Genomic DNA, 6,759 nt, shown 5'->3' with positions numbered 1-6,759 from the left:
ATGAACAGAACCTGAAAGGGGGAGTGAGGGTGAAAGAAAAATAAGAGACAAGAAAAGATACTTGGGAGGACTGTCAGTAGAGACTGCAGCCCCAGTTTATTTTAGCTCAGCCTTCTTATACAGAAGAACATCAGATAACCACAGTTTGCTTAGCTCGATTAGCTTCAACAGCTCCTTTTTCCCACCTTTATCTGAGGATCAAGGAACGGTCAAATACTTGTAGTGAATTCCACCAAATAACCATCTTCCCTAAATTATCAACACATTCCTCCTGACTTGACAGAACAATTCAGTGCTTGGGTGTAAAACACACAAACTCTTGAGTCAAGGTGAAATGTCATAAAGTAAATGAGCAAGCCTGCCACAGCTCAATGTGCATAATGCCTGTGATTATATTAATCGCTCCCAACATCTCCCCCTTTTTTATTTTTTATAACCCCAGATCATGCTATATTCAGGACAGAAAGACCATGCCTGTCTTAAGTTGTCTTCTGCTAGAGCAAAGCCTTACCTGTCATTGGCACGTAGCTTCCCTCAGCTATACCCTGTCTTATGTTGACTTTCTCCCAGAAGATCTTACCTGTCTTTGATTACCGGCCTCTGTTAGGGGAGGGAGCACAATTTCATATCATGCACAGTAGCCTTGACCTGCCACAAAGATTTCATAAATTACTGCCACTGGAAGAAAACAAAGACATAAGAAGAAAAGCATGCCAAGTCCCACTAAGCCATTCACAATGGAAGTGATAGAGGACCAAGTTGGTTAAGTGGCTCTCAGCCTTTTGAAAATATATATCGCTGCTTACAGGGTGGAAATGCTTGTGGAGAAATTTTTCCCTCCGCTCTATTACCTCTTGACAATAGCACTTTGGCCTTGGTACAGCATCCACCTGGTCCCACAAGCACATGGTCTTCTACTTGTACACACCCAGATTTATCATTTTTAACAAAACAAATAGGCAACCCGCTTCCTGATCCTGAATAATTAAAATTCATTGCCTCTTGCATCATCAGGCGTTTTGAAGCAGGCCGAGCAATTAACCGAGAGTCATTCACAGTCACTACTACTTCTTTTACTTCCCATATTGTGGGGTGCAATACTGGTGGATCAAGAACATAAGTCCAATATAACTCAGCTAAGATCACTTGTGGGAACATCATCATCAGCCACATTTGCCACCTCATCATTCTTTTCCACTTCTTTTTCTGATACTCGTCCAGGAAACCTCACCAGCCTTTCTGGCAGCCACCTGGCTCCATATGCATCCTGCAGAAAAACACAAACATGCCCTCATCCCCATATCAATACAAGATCGGAGCCATTCCATTTTCCAGTTAAAGGATCCTTCCACCTGACTTGGGCATAGGTATCCTGTGACTGAGGGTGCCACATTCTATCTGATGCAGAGTGGTCATTTTTTTCCAAATTCAAATTTTCAAAATGAAAAGAGTATGATGTAAGAGATTACTTGGTGTCTGGGGATATAACTCTCCCTTTTTTATTTTTTTTAATTGTGATTTTAAAGCACCATGAGCTCTTTCCATTACACCTTGTCCTTGTGGGTTATACGGTATCCCAGTTTTATGCTCAATGACCAATTGCGAGAAGAAATGCTGGAACCCCTGACTGATGTAGCCAGAGCCATTATCCATTTTTATAATGTTAGGGATCCCAGCTATGGAAAAGCAAGTTAAGCAATGAGTTATAGCATATTTTGTGGCTTCCCCTGTTTGAGCAGTAGCCATAATAAAGCCAGAAAATGTATCTATTCTAACATGTGCATACCATTGCCTGCCAAAATCTGCAACATGTGTAATGTCCATTTGCCACAATTGGTTAGGCTTCAGCCCTCTAGGTTTAACCCCATAATGAGGAACAATTTGTGTTTGAGGACAAGATGAGCAGTGTCACACAACTTGTCTTGCAGCTTCCCTAGTAATATGAAATTGTTTTCTCAGACTTTGACAATTTTGGTGGTGAATGGCATGAAAATTTGTAACTTGCTCTACCTGAATCAATCCTATAAACTGAGTGGCTTTAACCGCCGAGGCATTTCCCAAAGCTAGTGGCCCAGGAAAACCATTATGCGCTCTGAGATGTCCTATATAGCAAGGATATTTTCTAGATTTAATACTATTTTGCACTTGTCTAAACAGCAAACAAATTTGAACATTCCCAGTTCCAATAAAAGGCACTGTTTCGACTTCCTGTAGAGCTTGAGCTACATAATGACTATGTGTATAGAGATTGAAGGGTGTTGAGGCCATAAGCTAGAACACCGCTGCTACAATGCGACGTTCCACTACCTGTGCTGAAGCAGGGGGAGTTTGAAAAGATTAACTTCACCCATAAATCACATAAGCTGCATGTCCATTAGAAGAACCATCAGTAAATACCAACACAGCCTGGGAGATGGGACTAACTTTAACTTTTATTTTATTTTATTTTATTTTATTTCATTTTATTTTATTTTGAGACAGAGTGTCCCTGTAGCTCCAGCTGCCTGGAACTCACTCTGTAGACCAGGCTGGCCTTGAACTCACAGAGGATCCACCTGCCTTTGCCTCCCAAGTGCTGGGACTAAAGGCATGCACCACCACACCTGGCCTCACTGTCCCCCAGCAAGCGACTGGCAGTTTATAGTAATCGAGCCATGAAGTCCTGATTATGGCTCATCTGGACCTTGCCTGATCTTAGACAAATCCTCAGTCTGCCTATCACTAGATGGCAGTTTATACCAGGCTCTCCAGGCTGCAGCATTGATCTGTGCATAGGCAGCAACATTGTATTGCAACTGCTGAGCTGTATCCCTATATTTCCCTTCACCAGCTAACATATCAAAATCTATAGGAATATTCTGCGCTCTATTGATATTCGCTGTTGCCTGGCCTTGTTCCACATACTCAGATTTCCACAACAGATAATCTCCCCCTGAAAGGCAAGCACACTCCATCTGCTTCCAATCGCCAGGCAGAAGCGTCTCAGTGGATAGGGATTCTAACAAAGCCTGGGTAAAAGGAGCAGTAGGACCGTACTAAGCACAAGCAGTTTTTAGCTCCTTAAGCTGATTAAATGGCACAGGTGCATGAGACCGCACCCTGTTGCCCTGCTGATTGACTTGCTCCAAAACTGGGAAGACTTGAAATCCATGCACTAACTCTCCTCACTCTACAATGGATACCAAACTGCTGATGGGGGCTCCTGAACCATGGCAGTCATGGGAGGTGCAACAACTTTCAGTAGCCTCAAAGGAGGAGTATCTAATCCTGCTATAATAGAGGGCATTGGGGTGGCCTTAGTTTTTTCTCTTTGTTATTTAACATTTCCTTCTTCAAAGCCTCTAACTCTGCCCTTAATTGCTCAATTTCCCAGTGATAGTTAGGCTTCTCAGACAAAGCAATTAGTGGTGGATGTTTTTCCTGGTCATACTTAACCGCCTCCTCTCCTAGGGCAGACTCATCTTCAAGGGTTAAGAGATTCCTCTTCTAGCCCCAGACAGGGGTCCTCATAAGAGGGTGGTTAGGCTAACAGAGCCGGCTCTGGTAGAGTGGAATGTTTGGTTTCACTTTTATCCAAGCCACCGCTTATTGGATTCTCCTCTAGTCTCAGCGAATGTTCCTTCCTTTGCCTTCTCCACCTCGTGCCATGGATCAAGACTATCTCTGACCAAAGCCCACAATGTAAAAGCATCTATAGGAACTTTGGAAGGACCCACCACATCATAGAAATTCTGCATTTTTCTCTCCAACCTGTAGCCACACATCTAAACTCACTGTACCTTGTTCAGGAAACCAAGGACAAACCTTTTCTACAAAGTCTAAAAAATTTACAAGTTGCTTATGTTCCACTTTTTCTCCTCTGGCTGAAGCATATTCTTTAAGAATTGCATATTCTTTAAGAATTTAACAAGCAATTGTTTCCTTGCCCCATTTTCTCCCAAGATAAATACTCACTGCTCCCCAATTGTACTGAGTGGACTCACTTGACTTCTCCAGGTGTCTACTTCACTTTTTCCCCTGCTTTTCAGGTCCCTGTTCAAGGCGACACTTGCTGGTGCCAGCCGGCCGAGATGAACAGCACCTGAAAGGGGGAGTGAGGATGAAAGAAAAACAAAAGACAAGAAAAGATACTTGGGAGGACTGTCAGTAGAGACTGCAGCCCCAGTTTATTTTAGCTCAGCCTTCTTATACAGCAGAACATCAGATAACCACAGTTCGCTTAGCTCGATTAGCTTCAACAGCTCTTTTTTCCCACCTTTATCTGAGGATCAAGGAACGGTCAAATACTTGTACTGAATTCCACCAATTAACCATCTTTCCTAAATTATCAACACATTCCTCCTTACTTGACAGAACAATTCAGTGCTTGAGTGTAATACACACAAAGTCTTGAGTCAAGGTGAAAGGTCATAAAGTAGATAAGAAAGCCTGCCACAGCTCAAAGTACATAATGGCTGTGCTTATATTAATAGCTCCCAACACTGTAGTTATCTTGTAACTGGGCAGAAGTGCTCCTACTAGACACCACAGGCTAAAAAGTAAAATGCCTAATGCCAGGCAACTACTCTTGTGGAACTGGTGGCCAGTGAGATCTCATAGATCCACAGACATTACAGTTTATTGTTAATGTTATTCATTACCCTACAGAACTTGATGGTAAGATCATATTGATGAAGATATCACATGTTTGAGATGTAGATCATGGAGAAATCAAACTGGTTCTAACCTTGAAGCTTCATCCCACTGACTAGCTTTCATAATATTGGTAATGAAGGTGATTTTTCTATTATTAATCACCAATACTACCAAATTTTGGAACCTGAACACTACAATAATTGACCTGCAAGACAAGCCCATGCTGAATTGTGGCATAAATGTTATAGGAGTAACAATCCACTTTCTGGTTTGATTTAAGGCCTACTATAAAAAACAAAATCCATACCTTGCACTGTTCCTGGAGCCAAAACCTGTGGCTAGACAGATTGTAGGCCATAAGGGAGAATTTATTACTACTATTCTGCTAAATGGATAGAGTATGAAATTGACCCCTAATAACATTATATACATAGGTTTGTCTATCATTCAACCCTCTTCAGAGAAGCTTCTTTTGACAGCAAATGACTATTAACACAGAGACCCACAACTGGTCATGGTGTAGCCTTAAATGAAACACTTTTATCACACGTCTTCTAAAGGCTCAGGGATAATAGCAGAAGAGTGGATGAAAAGATTGTAAGAGCCAGAAGTGTTGGATATGTATAAATAGCAATGGTTTCTGACACACAACAAGGCAGGTGTGACATACACAATGACCAAGATAAGGACAACATGTACAAGACTTGTACAACCTCAAGCCAAACAAAAATACAGTACGGAAAAGGGAGATGGGCATAATGTCCTTTCTCTAGCCGAGGCACCACTAGCAATTGTTAGCTTCTAGGAGAGGTGGTTAGTATTCATCAATTGTGTGTACCCCTCATAGGCCAACAATACTCCAGTGAATAGCCACCTCCCTTAGAATATATGGACAGCACAAATTAGACTCAAGGGGTTTCAAAAAAACAGAGATTGAAAAGTTAGGTGTCTAGGGAGAAGGTGGTAGGGGAGGTGAATATGATCAAAATCTACTGTATGAAATTCTTAAAGAACTAATAAAAATAAGAATAAATTTAAAATTTTCAGGCCATTCCTCTCTGTTGTTCAGCAGGACTAACAGATAAGATCCTATTGCTGAAGACACTAAGATAAAGAGAAATCAAACTGGAATTGAACCTGAACCTTCCTCCATCCTGGATAACTTTCATAGGGCTGGAAGGTGTGATGCAGATGCTGGACAGGAAAAGGTATCAATAATGGCATCCAGCTGAGAAATCTATGAACTACGTCGTGGTTTGAAAGGGAAATGTGCCACATAGATTCCTATAATTGAACACGCAGTTTCCTATTAGTAGTGCTCTTCAAAGAGAGGCTATGGAACATTTAGGTGATAGATTGTTGTTGGGGCAAGTGTGTTACCATGGATGGGCTTTGAGAGTTTATAGACACCCCACTTCCAGTGCTGTCTCTGTTTCCTGTTTATGCATGAAAGATGTGATTAGTCTGCTTCTTGTTCCTGCAGGCTGCTCTCATGTTTTCCTCATCATTACAGACTAACTTTCTGATACCAGAAGCCAAAATAAACTCATCTATAATTTGAGGTATGGGGTATTGATATGAGGAAGCTGACCATATAGCTTTCTGGAGGAATGTGGAAGACTAACTTTGGAAAAGAAAAGCAGTTGAATGTTTTAGGCAGGGCTCAACAGGTTGTTCCAGGAGGTCCTTGAAAGACAGTCGCTTGAGAATAACTTGGGATATGAAGGCACAGCTCATGAAGTTTCAAGAGAATCAAAATCAATATTAAAAACTGGGCTAGATGTCATTCTTGTGATATTTTTGGCAGAAAATTTGATTGCTTTCTTCTGATGCCCTAAGAATTTCTGTAAGGCTAAATTAAAAACAATGAAGTTATTTATTTGGTGGAGATAATTTAAAGGCAGCATAAGACGTGCTAGAAGATAGTACAATTGTTAAAGAGATAAGCACCATTAAAATGAGATCTCCTGGCCTGCACTGTAACAGTACAAGGGTTTTCCAAGACAAGGCAACACTCAGATAAGCCTCTAAGTTATGAGAGCCTAAGATGTTGATTTCCCCTAAAACACAATTGCTTCAACATACAAATCTGATGTAAATTTGATCCAAGCAGAGAAAAGCCCC

The sequence above is a fragment of the Nannospalax galili genome, unplaced genomic scaffold (assembly GCF_000622305.1).
Source record: "Nannospalax galili isolate Female #2095 unplaced genomic scaffold, S.galili_v1.0 scaffold296, whole genome shotgun sequence".
In the NCBI taxonomy this organism is placed as follows: domain Eukaryota; kingdom Metazoa; phylum Chordata; class Mammalia; order Rodentia; family Spalacidae; genus Nannospalax; species Nannospalax galili.
The sequence above is the reverse complement of the archived record's forward strand: the minus strand, read 5'-3'. Positions refer to the sequence as shown.